General features: G+C 37.3%; 1 pseudogene; it reads left to right on the top strand.

Annotated features, from left to right (window-relative positions):
* LOC105993868 overlaps positions 1–10955 on the top strand; it is a 62405-nt pseudogene extending 51450 nt beyond the window's left edge.
* Positions 10956–15826: the final 4871 nt, after the last annotated feature.

Here is a 15826-nt window from a genome sequence, read left to right as displayed (position 1 = left end):
ACATACAAAGAGATGAAAAAATTGCATGCCCAAATTACAAGTAATATAACTAATAAATAGGTGAATAAATTGGGCAGGCCTCAAAAGCATATGTATTAATGGCCAATAAATACATGAAGAAATGTTTAGCATCCTTGGCTATAAATGAAATTCAAACCAAATCACTCAAGATTCCATCTTACCTTCTCAGTAAACAAACAAACAAACAAATAGCAAATGCTGGCAAGAATGTGGAGGCTGGAGGATTGAGTTGGTGGAGATTAACCCTATACACTGTATACACTGTTGGTAGAAATGTTAAGGAGTCCAGACAATATGGAAATCAGAATGGAGGTTATACGACAGAATCTAAAAATGGAACTACTGTTTGATCCAGCTATATGACCAACTCCTGGGCACATATCCTAAGGAATATGTCAGCATAGGATTTAGACACCTGTACACAATGCTAACACAGCACTATTTGCAATAGCCGAACTGGAGAGTCAGCCTAGTGGCTACCAACTGATGAACAAATAAAGAAAATGTGGCACACACACACACACACACACACACACACACACACACCACACACATACACACATACACACAATGGAATATTGTTCAGCCATTAAGAAAAACAAAATCATGTCATTTTTAGAAAAATGAATGGAACTGGAGTTCATCACATTGAGCAAAATAAGCCAAACTAAGAAAGGCTAAGATCACATGCCCTCTCATACAGAATCTGAAACTTAAAAAACTAAAGTGAATAATGTGAGTGTACAACAGAGGCTTGTAGGTGGGAACAAGTTAGGTGGGGAGAGTAAAAGTGAAGAATGGGTAGGTTACACTTGAAGTATCCCTATGCAAATGTCAAAGTAGAATAATGAAACTAGCTAAAAATTGCTCTGAAAGGGGGAGAGGGATAAGAAAGTAATAGAGGGACTGAATTTGATCAAAGTACATTGTAAGTATGTAGCAATCTCATAATGGAACACATCTGAAGAATTGATATATGCTGAAAACATTTATTCATCTACTTGGCAAATTGAATGAATTTTTATAAGAAATGGTTTTGTGTCATACATTGGTCATTTGGGAAATATTGATTTTCTAAGTTATGAATGTCTTTTGAATGAACAATATGTCTCTATGTAATATAAAAACAATCACGTTTGGTAATATCACCATCAGGATAAGCAGAAAAGTACTTTATTTTAATATTTGGAAGCCATCAAGTCCATGGTAACATACAAGCTTTCTAAAATTCAAAATTTTGCTAGACGCTTTGAATTCTAGCCTTAACAACAACAAAATACTCAGTAATTTTCATTTGTTTTCAGGAAGATCTGTCACCAGATACTTGTGGCTCACACCTATAATCCCAGCTACCCAGGAGGCTGAGATCCAAGGATCTCAATTCAAAACCATCGTGAATAGACAAATCCAAGAGACTCTTATCTCCCATTAATCAGGAAAAAGCCAGAAGTAGAGGTCTGGCTCAAGTAGTTGAGCATTAGATTTGATCAGAAGAAGTGAAGCAAGAGAGCTAGGCCTTAAGTTCAAGTCCCACCAAAAACACAAATATATATATACAAAACACACAAATATGTATATATATATACACATATATATGGATACAGATATGGATATAAACATATATACATATATATGTATACATATATATGCAAGTACATACATATGTATGTGTGCAAATATACATATATACTTGGCATCTGCCTTTATCTTCCATTGGTTTATCTATGTTTTCCACCAGTACATCTTTGGTTTATTTGTAATTGTTTTTATAAATATGAGATGTTTTGAGTGCATTTATTGAAGATACATTAGACTTATTTTAAGTGGTGAGTTCCATTCTATCATAAGCCTTCTAAAAAATACCAACTTTTTTATTTCTGAGATCTTTATCAAAATAACATTCTGCATACCTGATTTTCATCAGGTACTTTTCCAAGGTTAAATATTTGCCGTATTGCCTATTACATATTTGTCTGTGAATTTTCTCTTGAAGAGAATTAATAAAAAATAATGTTGAGACTTTTATTGAGTCATGCTTTCTCTCAGATACGTGTGGCTGTTCTATTGTACTTTCATTGAAAGCCATGATGTTTTATGTAGTCTGAATATATTACATTTTTTCTTTCTTTCTTGTGTATGATTTTATTGTAAAAATAATGTACAGAGGGGTTACAGTTACAGGAGTAAGATAATGACCACATTTCCTATTGAGCATTGTTACCCTCTTCCTTTATTTTTCCACTACCATCCATTCCCTTCACAGCTCTCCAGTTCCCTCCTCACCACCCCCACCTCCCACTATCCTTATTTAAGCATTTTGTTATTTCCCTTCCCATCCCCAAATTAGAAAAATGTGTATACAAGATTCACGGTATCGACATCAAGTAGATTGAAAACAGGGGTTATACCATGGGGAAGAACATACAAAAGAAACTAAAAAAATCACATAGTATACTTTAAATACATTAAAAACTATACCAAGAAAGAAAAAAAAAGTTGTGTTCCTCTCTTGGGGTTCATTTCACCTAACATCATCTTATATGGTCATATGTACATAGCTTTTGACCTTTTCTGCTTGTCCTAGTTATTACAAATAAGGGAAACTATGGGACCTTCTTTGGGCCTGGCTTACTTCATTTAATAAAATTTTTTCAAAGTCTTTCCAGTTTCCTAACAAATGGGACAATGTCATTCTTTCTGATGAAGGAGTAGAATTCCATTGATCCATTCATCTACTGAGGGGCATCTGGGTTAGTTCCATATCTTAGCTATGGTAAATAATGTTGTGATAACCATAGTTGTGCTGGTAGCTTTAGTATAGTCTTGTTTGTGATCATTTGGGTAAATGCCCAAAAGTGGGATTGCTGGGTCATAAGGGAGCAGCTCTATGTGGAGTCTTTTGAGGAACCTCCATACTGCTTTCCAAAGTGGTTGAACAAGTTTACACTCCCACCATCAATTCAGTAGGGTTCCTTTTTGGCCACAATTCTCTAGTATCTGTTGTTATTAGATTCCTTGATTATAGGTGGAATCTCAATGTTGTTTTGATTTGCATGTCTTTTATGTTTAGAGAAGTTAAGCCTTTTTGCATGTGTCTATTGGCCATTCTTATTTTCTCTTCAAAGAAGTGTCTCTTTAACTCTTCAGCCCCATCACGTGTTGATGGTGTGATTGTTTCTTTAAGCATTTGTTGTTGGAGGATATAAGACCCTTGTCCATTATATGGCTAGTGAAGATCTTCTCCCAATCTGTGGGCTTTCTATTGATCTTGTTAGCTATGTCTTCTGACATGCAGAAACTCTGCAGTTTCATGCAATCCCATTTGTCCAACCTTACTTTGATTTGTTGTGTTTGTGGGTCTTTATTAAGAAAATTTCGGCCTGTGCCCTAGATGTTCTCCTATTCCTTCGTGTAATGGTTTCGGGCTGTCTCCTTTGACTTCAAGGTTTTCCCACTTTCTAAGTTCTGCTTTAATTTCCTTTTTTAGGTTTTTAAAGTTTTCATTGTAGAGGTCCTTCACTTCTTTAGTTAACTCCTAGGTATTTTATTTTTTGTGGGGCTATTACAAAAAGAGTTACTTTCCTGATTTCAGCCACACTCCTCTCATTGTTGGCATACAGAAAAGCCATTAATTTTTTGGCGGGTTAATTTTATATCCTGCTAATTTGCCAAGGTTTCAAATCAGCTCAAGTAACATAGGAGTGGAGTCCATAGGATTCTTTAAATACAAGATCATGTCATCTGCAAAGAGGGAGAGTCTTACTTCATCTTTCCATATTTGGATACCCTTTATACTTGCATCTTCCCTTATTGCTGTAGCATTAGAATACTAAATTGATGAGAAGTGGAGAGAGTGGACATCCTTGTCTCATTCCTGAGTTTAGAGGAAATGACTTTAGCTTTTCACCATTAAGTATAATGCTGGCTGTAGGTTTGTCATACACAACCTTTATTATATTGAGGAAAGTTCCATGGATTTCTGTTTTTTTCCAGAGCCTTCATTATAAAGGGTGTTGGATCTTGTCAAATGCTTTTTCTGCATCTATTGAGATAATCATGTGATTCTTATCCTTGTTCTTGTTGATGTGATGGATTATATTAATTGATTTACATATATTGAACTAGCTTTACATCCCTGAAATGAATCCTGTTTGATCATGGTATATGATTTTTTGGATGAGTTGTCGAAGTTGATTGGCCAAAATTTTGTTGAGAAGTTTTGTATCGATGTTCATCAAAGAAATAGGTCTATAGTTCTCTTTCTTTGATGAATCCCTGCCTGGTTTTGGGATGAGGGTTATGATGGCTTCATAGAAAGAGTGTGGTAGTGAACTTGTACTTTCAATTTCATTGAAGAGTTGGAGTAGTATTGGTGTGAGTTCTGCTTTGAAGGCCTTGTAGAATTCAGTTGTAAATTCATCTGGTCCTGGGATTTTCTTGGGTGGGAGGTCTCTTATTGCTGTTACTATTTCAATGCTTGATATGTGTCTGGTAAGTTGGTTTAAATCATCTTGGTTTGTTTCAGCATGTCGACATTTGCTAGAAATTTGTCCATTTTTCCAGTTTTCAAACTTATTAGCATAAAGATTTGAGAAGTATTCCCTTATAATGTTCTGGATCTTGGTTATTTCTGTGGTAATGTTTCCATTCTCATCTCTGAGTTTGTTTATTTGGGTGTGTTCTCTCCTTTGTCTGGTAAGATTTGCTAAGCGTCTGTCAATTTTGTGAATTTTTTTGAAGAACCAACTCTTTGTTTTGTTGGTTCTTTCTATCTTTTTTTGTATTCTAATTCATTTAATTCTGATTTAATTTTAATTATTTGTTTCTGTCTACTGGATTGGGGTTTAGCTTGTTGCTCTTTTTCAAGAAGCTTCAGATGTCTCATTAAATTGTTGGTTTCAGTTCTCTCCAATTTGTTGATGTAGGAACTCAGAGCTATAAACTTGCCTCTGAGTACTTCCTTTGCTCTGTCCCATGGCTGTGTTCATTTTTGTTGAATATCATGAGCATTTGAATTTCCTTTCTAATCTCTTCCATGACCCACTGGTGATTCAACAATGTGTTGTTCAGCCTCCAGGTGTTAAAAGACTTCCTTTGTGACTTTTGGTTTTGAGGTCTAATTTTATTCCCTTGTGGTCTGAAATAATGCAAGGCATAATTTCAATGTTTCTGAAGTTGGGCAAATTTGCTTTGTGACCTAAATTGTGGTTTATTTTGGTGAATGTTCCATGTGCTGCTGAGAAGAATATATATTCTAATGCTGTTGTGTGAAATATTCGGTAGATGTCTGTTAAGTCTAGTTGATCTATGCAGTTGTTGAGGTTTCTCTGTTGAGTTTTTGCCACGTTGATCTATCCAGCGGGAATAGTGGTATGTTAAAGTCCCCAACAATTAATGTCTTTGTATCTATGTGAGATTTGAGAGAAAGTAGTTTTTCTTGGATAAATTTGGGTGCTCTGTTGTTTGGTGAATAGATATTTAGAATTGTATTATCCTCCTGAAGGACAGATCCCTTCATTAGTATTTAATAACCTTCTTTATCTCTTCTCGCTAATTTTAATTTGAAGCCTATTTTCTCTGATATTAGGATTGCAACTCCCACTTGTTTATGGGGACCATTAGCTTGGAAGATTTTGTTCCAGCCTTTTGCTTTCAGAATATGTTTGGTTTTGTGGGCAAGGTGTGTCTCTTGAAGGCAGCAGATAGAAGCATCTTGCTTTTTGATCCAACTAGACAGTCTATGTCACTTAATTGGAGAGTTAAGTCCATTAATATTAAGAGTAAGGACTAAGAGGTATTTGATAATTTTTGCCATGTTGCCACCTTGTTGGGGGCTGTGCCGACTAGGTTCTTCCTATGCTTCTTGTCCTTTCTGTTTGTTAGCTGTTTCTTTTCCTTTATTGTGCTCTTGTTTGTTTTCTGGGGGTAGGACACCTTTAAGTATCTTTTTTTTTAATTTTATTTTATTTTATTTGTGAACATACTGTACAGAGGGGTTACAATTGCATGGGCAGGATAATGCGTACATTTCTTACCAAGCATTGCAGCCTCCTCCTTTGTTTACCCTTCCCATCCCTTCCCAGCCTCCCCCCTCCCCCCCATCCCAATCCTTCTTCTTCCCCCCCTCCCCCCCACCCCCTTCCCCCCCCACACCGACGTTGTAAAGCTCGTTTTGGACATGACAACTTGTACTTCTCATTGTTGCATCAGATCCACCTGTATCCTTAAACAACTGATTTTTCCCCATCTCCTCCACAAGTTATACTGACATCAAATATAGTGAAAGCAGGGGTTATACTGTGGGGAGGGACATACAAAGCAACAAAGAGATAATCTTATAAATGCGTTAGAAACACATGCATGAAAGAAAAAACATTAAAATACATATCTAAGGGTTCGTTTTCCTGACATCACATTATCTGACCTTTCCGCTTGACTCATACATATACTAGATATTGCAAATAAGGGAAACCATGGGACCTATGTTTCTTTGGGCCTGGCTTACTTCACTTAATATAATTTTTTCCAAGTTTTTCCATTTCCTAACAAATGAGGCAATGTCATTCTTTCTGATGGAGGCATAGAATTCCATTGTGTATATATACCACATTTTCTTGATCCATTCATCTACTGAGGGGCATCTGGGTTGGTTCCATATCTTAGCTATGGTAAATAATGCTGCAGTAAACATAGTTGTGGTGGTAGCTTTAGTGTGGTCTTGTTTGTAAGCATTTGGGTAAATGCCCAAAAGTGGGATTGCTGGGTCATAGGGGAGTTCTATGTGAAGTCTTTTGAGGAACCTCCATACTGCTTTCCAAAGTGGTTGGACACCTTTAAGTATCTTTTGTAGGCTGCTTTGGTGGTGATATATTGTTTTAGTTTGTCTTTGCTATGGAAGGTTTTGTGTTTTTTTTTTGTTTTTGTTTTTGTTTTGACCTTCCATTATAAAGGAGAGTTTAGCTGGGTACAGTATTCTTGGTTGATGGTTGTTTGTCTTTAGGGCCTGGCATACATTCCAGGCTCTTCTTGCTTCAATTGTCTCTGCTGAGAAATATGAAGTTATTCTGATAGTTTTCCCTTTATAGGTGATTGCTCTTTTCTCCTTGGCAACTTTAAGGATTCTTTCCTTTGTCTGAATTGATCCTGTGCAGATTATAATGTGACAGTGGGATGTCCTGTCTGGTCTATTTGGGATTCTAAAGGCTTCTTGTTTCTGAATAAGCCCATCTTTTTGCATGTTTGGAAAATTCTCTGCTAAGATCCTGTTAAATAAATTTCCTAGACCATTAACTTCTGACTCTAGGTGCTCTTCTACACCCATTATCCTCAGATTTGGCCTTCTGTTGTGTCTTCTAAATTTTGAATCAGTCTCTCATATTTCTTGGATTTCTCTTGAATTGTTTGTTCTTTCTCTATAATATTTAGGCTGTCTTCAATTGCAGAGATTTGATCTTCTGTCTAACCTACTGTCAAGATGTTCTACTTTGTTTTTTTACTTCTTTTCCTTCTAATTGGTCGAATTTAATGGCTTCAAATTCTTTGTTGGAGATTTGTTTTAGATCTTGTATGGACTTCTTCCTTAATTTGGTGTTCAGTGTTTATTCTGAAATCCCTTAGTTGATTGGTTATAGTTTCATTGGACTCCCTTTCCTTTTGATGAGCTCCATTCAGCATTCCCTTTGTGGTCTCCCTGGATTCCTTCAGCTGTCTGTTTGTGGATTCCATGAATGCCTCCATTAATCTTTGTGCATTCTCATCCCATTCACATGATTCCTGTATTAATCTTTGATTAGCTTCCTCTTGCTCATGCAATTCCTGTATTAATCTTTGGCTAGCCTCATCATGCTCATGAAATTCCTGTGTTAATTTTTGATTAGCCTTTTCATGCTCACACATTTCCCTAAGCTGCTCCCATGTTTCCCTTTCATGTTCACACAGAGTCCTTTGCATGTCTTCAATCTTTTCATTCAGCATGTTTACCAGTAGTGTTGGTAGAACATTTTAGGAACTCTCCTCTGGATTATTCATTAACTGCTTTGTCACCTGATTATTATAAGTGGGAGTTGAGATATCTGGACTTGTCATTTTCCTTGTGTTTCTTCAGCTTGTTTTGCCTATTTAGTATGAAAGCAAAACCAATTTCACACTAGAACACTATTTTAAGGCAAGCATCAACCAGAAACCTGCAGTTGCACAGATTGTTTGATGCAGTCAAAAGGAGTACAGATACAATCTAGTTCAACAACGAACAACTATGGATTAATGGACTACAAACATCAAAGGAGTTGACCAAGAACAGTCATTAATAGGTTTAGGGACAATTGTTTCTTAAGTCAGTTTGTTTGAGCAGGCAGAAACAAGCTCTGCCTTACCTGGAACTTTATGACTCTCCTCTCAAGCTAGTTCAGTGGAGGGAGATCTACTTTGAGTATCACAAAAGAGAGAGAGATATCTGTTTCCTCTAGCTTGGAGTTGCTGTAAATGGGCTAGGTTCTGGGTAGCATTGAGGCCTGTCAGAAATCAGTAGCTTTTCCCTGAGGGGCTAGCTCCTGAGACACTCACAGAGCCAAGCCTGGAGCCATTCTCAGGATTTATGTTTATTGACTTTCAATTGTTTGTTTTTTTCCCCTCCTGCCACTGAGTTTGCTGCCTAGACTGCAGTGGGGAGAAGCAGGCTCTGTTTACCCAGTTAAGAAAGTCACTCCTCCATGTGCAGAGCTTCCTCTGCCTGGGAAAAGCAACTTTCCCCTGGGTGGAGCTGAGTCTGGCAGGTCAGATTAGGTTCCTGTGACCTTTTGAATAGCTTCTATTGTCTTCTTCCAAGGCCTGAGTTAAGTGCTACCTGCTCTGGCCAGGTTTTTGTCAGTATCAAAGATGGAGTTCTTCTCTGGTGGCAGGGGAGGGACTACCTTCCCATCACTGCTCTATGAGGAGGATTGAGGATGCCTTAGAGTACTCACACTTATCCCTTTGTTTCTGGGCCATACATGTTCTGCGACTGTCTGCGGTCAGCACAGTGGAGATTCCTGCTCCTTGTCAGTTCTTGCTGGCCATGAGTAGAATCCTCTTGCATACCACCTCTGGTGCCTTTGTCCCAGGCTCTTCTCTGTTGATATGGCAGTCATGGCAGCAGCCTAGCCACTGCCGCTGCAGCCGGCACTAGCAAGTGCTCAAATCCGTCTCCTTAACCAAGCTGCCTGGATTTTTCCTTTCTTGCCACACTCTCTGTACTATGATGGCACACTTGGTGTGACTCTCTAGCCTTCACTGGAACAATAATACTGCTTTCTATGCAAGAGTTTGATTAGCCTCCAGCTTTTCCTCTGCCATCCTCCTCTGGAATCCTATTAGCTTTTTTTTTTTTAATTAAAAATTGTTCCTAGATTCTGGAAACCTTGAGCTATTTAGAACATAGTTTGGTGTTAGTCCTACTCTGGCATCTTCTTCTTGCCATATTCTACACCTTTCATCTGAAGATGAAATCTTCAGATCTATTTCAGGACAAGTTTCTTCTCTCTTTTAAGATTATAACAAGTGGCGAGTGGCCTTCGCTTGGTGCAGAGCTGCCATCGGCACCTCTCCGCTTTCTGGTCGGGCACAGGGTGTGCAGCTGCCGGTCTTCGACGGCAAGTCAGAGAGCGGGTCTCCAGGGCTGCAGGAGGAGAACCTGCAAGGCTCCTGGGTAGAATTGCACTTTAGCAATAATGGGAACGGGAGCAGTGTTCCAGCCTCAGTTTCTATTTATAATGGTGACATGGAAAAAATTCTTCTGGATGCCCAGCATGAATCTGGATGAAGTAGCTCCAAGGGTTCTCACTGTGACAGCCCACCTTGCTCACAGACACCACAGGACACCACCAGGGTTTCTGAAGTGGACACACACAGCATTGGGGGAAAAAAAACATCTCTCAGTCCGAGGAAGATTATATTGAGAGAAGGAGAGAAGTTGAAAGCATCTTGAAGAAAAACTCAAATTGCATATGGGATTGGTCAAATGGGCCAGAAAATATCCCCCCAAAGGAGTTCCTTTTTAAGCACCCGAAGCGCACAGCTACACTCAGCATGAGGAACACCAGCATCATGAAGAAAGGAGGCATATTCTCAGCTGAGTTTCTCAAGGTCTTCCTTCCTTCTCTGCTGCTCTCTCATCTGCTGGTCATTGGATTGGGGAATCTACATTGGAAGGCGCTTGACCCCCTCCACCAGCACCTTCTGATGGAGCGCAGCACTGACCTGCTCGCAGTGGGGATAGCATCGGAGCCGGCACAGCTGGAGAGCCACCGTGGTCACCATCGTGGTCTGAGTGCGGCTGCACCACTTGTGTTTGTTCTGTAAACGCGGCTTTCCTAACTTGGTAGATGGAAGAGCAGACATTGAACTCATGCTGACCTGTCTCTACACTGGGATCAATGGACAAGCATGTCAGACGGATGCTTACTGTAAGCTTTGGTAGTAAGTTTCTTTTGGGTATTAGATATAAATAGTATAAATAATTGTAATGAACAAGTCATGATGTATGCACTATTTAACAATTATCTGTAACCTTAATTCAGCTGCTACATCTCATATTTCAAAAGAATGAATAACGTTGATAGTCAACTCACTACATTAAGAAGTTTGTCTGAAAGGAATATTGTGCCCTTATAATTAAACTATGATAGAAAATACGATGTATGTAATTGAAGTGAAAGCTGGTTGTCTATAAAGAACACTTGACCATGTGAACCATGCAGTACAAAATAGCAGCAAGAGATGTGTGCAGACGCCCGTGCAGTCCGCTCCCAGCAGTGAGACTCCGCCTGGTGGTCAGGCAGCCGCCCCTCCACACTCAGCTGTCTGCTAGGTTGCAGCATGAATCCCTTGTGTGCAAGTTTTGTGTGCTTTTAGCAATCAGCTTTACTGTAAGCAAATTATTTCCTTTGAAGGACTGGACATAGTAAAACCATGAATCTTTGCCAAATCTTTCAGCGAATATTGAAATGAGTTAATAAAAACAAATAAAAAAGCTTCTATTCAGAAAAAAAGATTATACCAAGTATATATATTCAATCAAGATAAGAACAAAACAATAAATAAGCATCTCATTTATCTTGCTCGTTTGTTCCTTTCTTTTATCTTGTTTTGTTTTTCTTTTTGTAGTAATTGTAAGAAATGAATGTGTGTTTTTCCTTATAACAAAAAAGTATAACGCCTTCTAAACAATTTCAATTAAGTAACATATAAGTGAGATTATGTGTTCCCAAATCAGATCTCCCTAAATCCATTTTATTTTTCTTAACTTTTGACTTAGCACATGAGTGACTTGGTTTCAGAATTCACACAGAGAAGCCAGGTGAAAATGGTTTTATTGGTATATCCTTCATATTTCTTCCATTTGTTCTGTCAAATCTCTTCATATATTAGAGCCCTTATATCATAAGTCAATGTAACCTATTGTTATTTTGTCTACTTTTCAAGAGGAAAAATAAATATTTACCAGAGCATCATCTTATCACTTCCAAAAGTTATTCACCAAAAGGGAAGAAGGAAGAGTGAACAAATGCAATCATTCTATTCAGTATAGACTATGTAGAAAATGACTTGTGTAACTTGTGGAAAATGATAGCAAGGGGAAACAGAGGGGAAGGTAATGGAAGGGGTGACATAGTCCCAAAAAAGAAATGTACTCATTACCTGACTTATGAAATGGTAACCACCCCCATGTACACTTTAATAATAATAATAAAATTAGATATAAAAAGTTCTGTACCATTATTAAAGAATATAAAATGCCAAGCTCTCATTTGAAAATACTAGTAATTTTCAATAAAGCAACTGAACTGTAGAGCAATCGATTCTCTGTCTTCTATAAGATTTAGGCACTTATGCTTCAATAAAGTCTATTATTAAGAAAGCTTCTTTTCAAAAGCATATCCTGGCATTGTATTTTTAAATGATTCCATTATCATTTTATGAAACCATCTTGAATCTTGTTACCTTTGACAACAAGATAACATGGACTTATCATGAACTTCCTAAAGATCAAGAACTAAAGACAGCAAAGTCAAATTCAAACAATTCATCATTTAAGTGCTCAGATAGGGAAGAATTGTGGTGCAATTATTAAACCTTTACAAATAGTTTTAAGAAATGTTAAAGTTACTGCCTTACTGACATTTTTCAGAAATGTCAAAGTATTTTAAGTAATAATACATACATAGTTATTATATGCCACATAGTTTTATAAATCTATAAAATTAAAACCCAAATTTCCCTAGACCTTGGAGTGATGTACTCTTGTCTCTATTTTATGGATAATGAAACCAAGACACTGAAAGTCTAGCTCACTGTAGATCACAGGAGCTTTCTGTCACCATTACAAATGCGTGAGGTAAATCAATTTATAAAGATGTTTATTTTTGTTCACAGTTTTGGAAGTTTCAGTCTATATAGAGTTTTCCCATTCTGTGGGGTCATGAAGAGACAGCAGCATGTCATAGTGAAAACACAGGGTGGAGCAAAACCATTTACCACTGAGGCAGAAAAATGAGAGACAAAGAGGAAAAGGCCAGTATCTACCATCCCTTTCAAAGCTACACCCCAGTGATCTGAAGACCTCCAAACAAGATACATTTTTTGAAGGGTACAATACCTCCCAACAGTGCAATATATAAGCCTGGGATCAAAACTTAACTTGGGCCCTTTGTGGCATACTTCAAAAACAAACTATAACCTGGAGAAGAAAATCTTGCATTCTGCTTCAAATCTTGGCCATTTGGATCCTCTCTGAAGTCACCTGGTGTTTGCATGTGTTTGAGGTTTATTTATTAATTATTAATATTTATTATTATTATTAGTTTTAAGTTAAAATACTGCTTCCACATTACAAAGACATTTGTTTACATCAAAAGCAAAATACCCTATCTTATGGATTCAGTTGCAAATTTGGTCTTCTTTACCATCATACCTGTAAAAGAAGCCAAATACCAAAAGGAAGATAGTTAACATTTGTGAGAAATGTTGAAAGATCATTTATATCCATTTTGTTATTTTAATAGTTGCATTAAACCAGACATCTTTATTTCTGCCTAATGATGTATAACTCAGCAATACTAAGCAACCTAAAACCATTCAATAGTAGAACTAAAAATCAAAAACAGTCTCATTCTTTCTGCCATTCATTACTACTAGAAACTCAAAAACTCTAAACTGACCCATAAAATAAGCTCTCTAAATAAAAATATAATTTTCTCAAATCATAGTATCTTCAGTCTATTGCTATTTCTATATGGACTGGGTAATAGATTCAACTCTGGAGTCTATCAGATTTTAATGCTTACATTGTTTTTTATTGTTATTGTTTCCAAAATAGCTTTACTTTTAACACAACTATTGCTTCTTTATGATAGCTTCTCTACAGTTGAATTGGGGAGCATAAGAAAGTAAACTTCAGCCAGATGGCAGTGGCTCACACCTGTAATCCTAGCTACGCAATCAGCTGAGATCTGAGGATTAAGGTTCAAAGCCAGCCTGGGCAGGAAAAATCTGTGAGATTCTTATCTTCAATAAACCACCAGAAAACTGGAAAGTGGTACTGTGGCTCAAGTGGTAGAGCGCTTGCCTTGAGCTGAAGAGCTGAGGGACAGTGCCCAGGCCCAGAGTTCAAGCCCATAACTGAACAACAACAACAAAAAAAGTAAACTTCAGTGGTACACCAGTGGTTCTAGCTACTCAGGAGGCTGATATCAAAGTCAGACAAAATAGGATGACTCATAAGACTCTTATGTCCAACTAACCACCAAAAGGCCAGGAGTATAACTGTGATCTACATGGTAGAGCACTAGCTTTGAGCATAAATGTTCAGGAACAATAAAAAAAACTTTAAAATCTGAAAAAAGAAATTAAAGCAGATTTAAAGAAGTGGCCAGCCATCCATGCTCCTGGATTGGAAGGATTAACATCTTGACAATAGCATTATTGCCCAAAGCTATCTACAAACTCAATACAATACCCATCAAAATTCCAACAACATTCTCCAATGATAATAGAAGAGGCAATCCAAAAGTTCTTATGGAATAAGAGAAGACCTGAAATAGAAAATTCAATCCTTAGCAGGAAGAACAGTTCTAGGGAAAATCAATACCAAACTTCAAACTCTAGTTCAAAGACATAGTAATAAAAACAGCTTGGTACTGACACAAGAATAGGACTGATAGAAGTCCCAGAAATGAACTCACATACTTATAGCCACATAATATTTGACAAGAAAGCTAAAAACACAAGATGGAAGAAAGACAGCCTCTTCAACAAATGGTGCTGGAGAATAGTCCATACATGTGCAGAAAACTTAAGCTAAATCCTTATATATCACCCTGCACCAGAATCAATCCAAATGGATCAAAGACTTCAATGTAAAGCCAGACACCATGAAAATATTACAAGAAGTGATAGGGGAAACACTAGGGTTTCTTGACACAGGTTGAAAGCTCTCAGTAATGATCCATAATCACAACAAATCAAAGAAGGCTGGATAAAGAGGAAGGCATTAAACTGAAGAGTTTCTGCATGGCAAAGTTTATAACTAGAAAGATAAATAAAAAGCCCACTGAATGGGAGGATGGTTACCATCTATGCATCAGACAAGGACCTCATAACTAAGATATACTTACAATTTAAAAACTTAAATCCCCCAAAAGCAAATCCTCAAAGAAACAGCAACCCAATTAGTAAATAGGCAAAAGACTTAAAGGGAGACTTCTCAGAAGAAATAAGAATATCCAATAGACAGATGAAGAGATGTTCAATATCTCTGACAATAAAAGAAAGGCAAATCCAAACAACATTGAGATTCCACCTCACCCCAGTTAGAATGGTCATTTCCAAGAAAACTAACAATAACAGATGTGGTGGGGATGTGGCCAAAAAGCGATACTACTACACTGTTGTTGGGAATGTAAACTTGTTCAACCACTCTGGAAAGCAGCATGGACATTCCTTTAAAAACTAAATATAGAGCTTCCCTATTACCCAGCAATTCCACTCCTGGTCATTTATCCAATGGACTACGAACCAATCCATACTAAAGCTACCACCACAACTATGTCCATTGCATCATTGTTTACCATAGCCATGATATGGAACCAACACAGATGCCCCTCAGTAGATGAATGGATCAAGAAAGTAAGATATACACACACACACACACACACACAATGGAATTCTATGCTTCCATCAGAAAGAATGACATCACCCCATTCATAAGGAAATAGAAAGACAGAAAAATTGTATTAAGTGAAGTAAGCCATATCTAAAAAAACAAAGGTTGCATGGTTTCTCATAAACATAATGAATAGTAAAAGATAAAAATTACACTTTGAAATGATAAGTTGAACAGGACTGTAAACATTCACACAGTGAGAGTAGGATATTATTAGAAGAGGATCCCAAAGGATCAATAGCTATGTGCACATGATCATATCAAACGATGCTTATCAAAATGAAAAGATTTATTTTACTTTTTGTGTTTTTTCTGTTTTTCCCTTTTCCTGTTGGTTTTAATCCTATACCTTTTGTCTTGTGTATAACTTTATCTGTTTTGGTGAGGAAAAAGGGGAGCACAGAAACTGTGGGACAAAGGGGTGAACAAATGCAGCAATGATACTCACTAGACACTATGTTGGAAATGAACTATACAACTTGTGGGGGAAGGAGGTTGGGAGGGAAAAAATTGGGAGAAAACGAGGGAATAGGGGACACTGTTAAAAAACAAATGTACTCATTACCTGACTTATGTAACTGCAACCATTCTACATATCATTTTATAATA

Source organism: Dipodomys ordii, unplaced genomic scaffold (genome assembly GCF_000151885.1).
Source record: "Dipodomys ordii isolate 6190 unplaced genomic scaffold, Dord_2.0 Scaffold5, whole genome shotgun sequence".
In the NCBI taxonomy this organism is placed as follows: domain Eukaryota; kingdom Metazoa; phylum Chordata; class Mammalia; order Rodentia; family Heteromyidae; genus Dipodomys; species Dipodomys ordii.
Note: the sequence above shows the minus strand (reverse complement) of the source record. Positions and strands in the feature narration are given on the sequence as shown.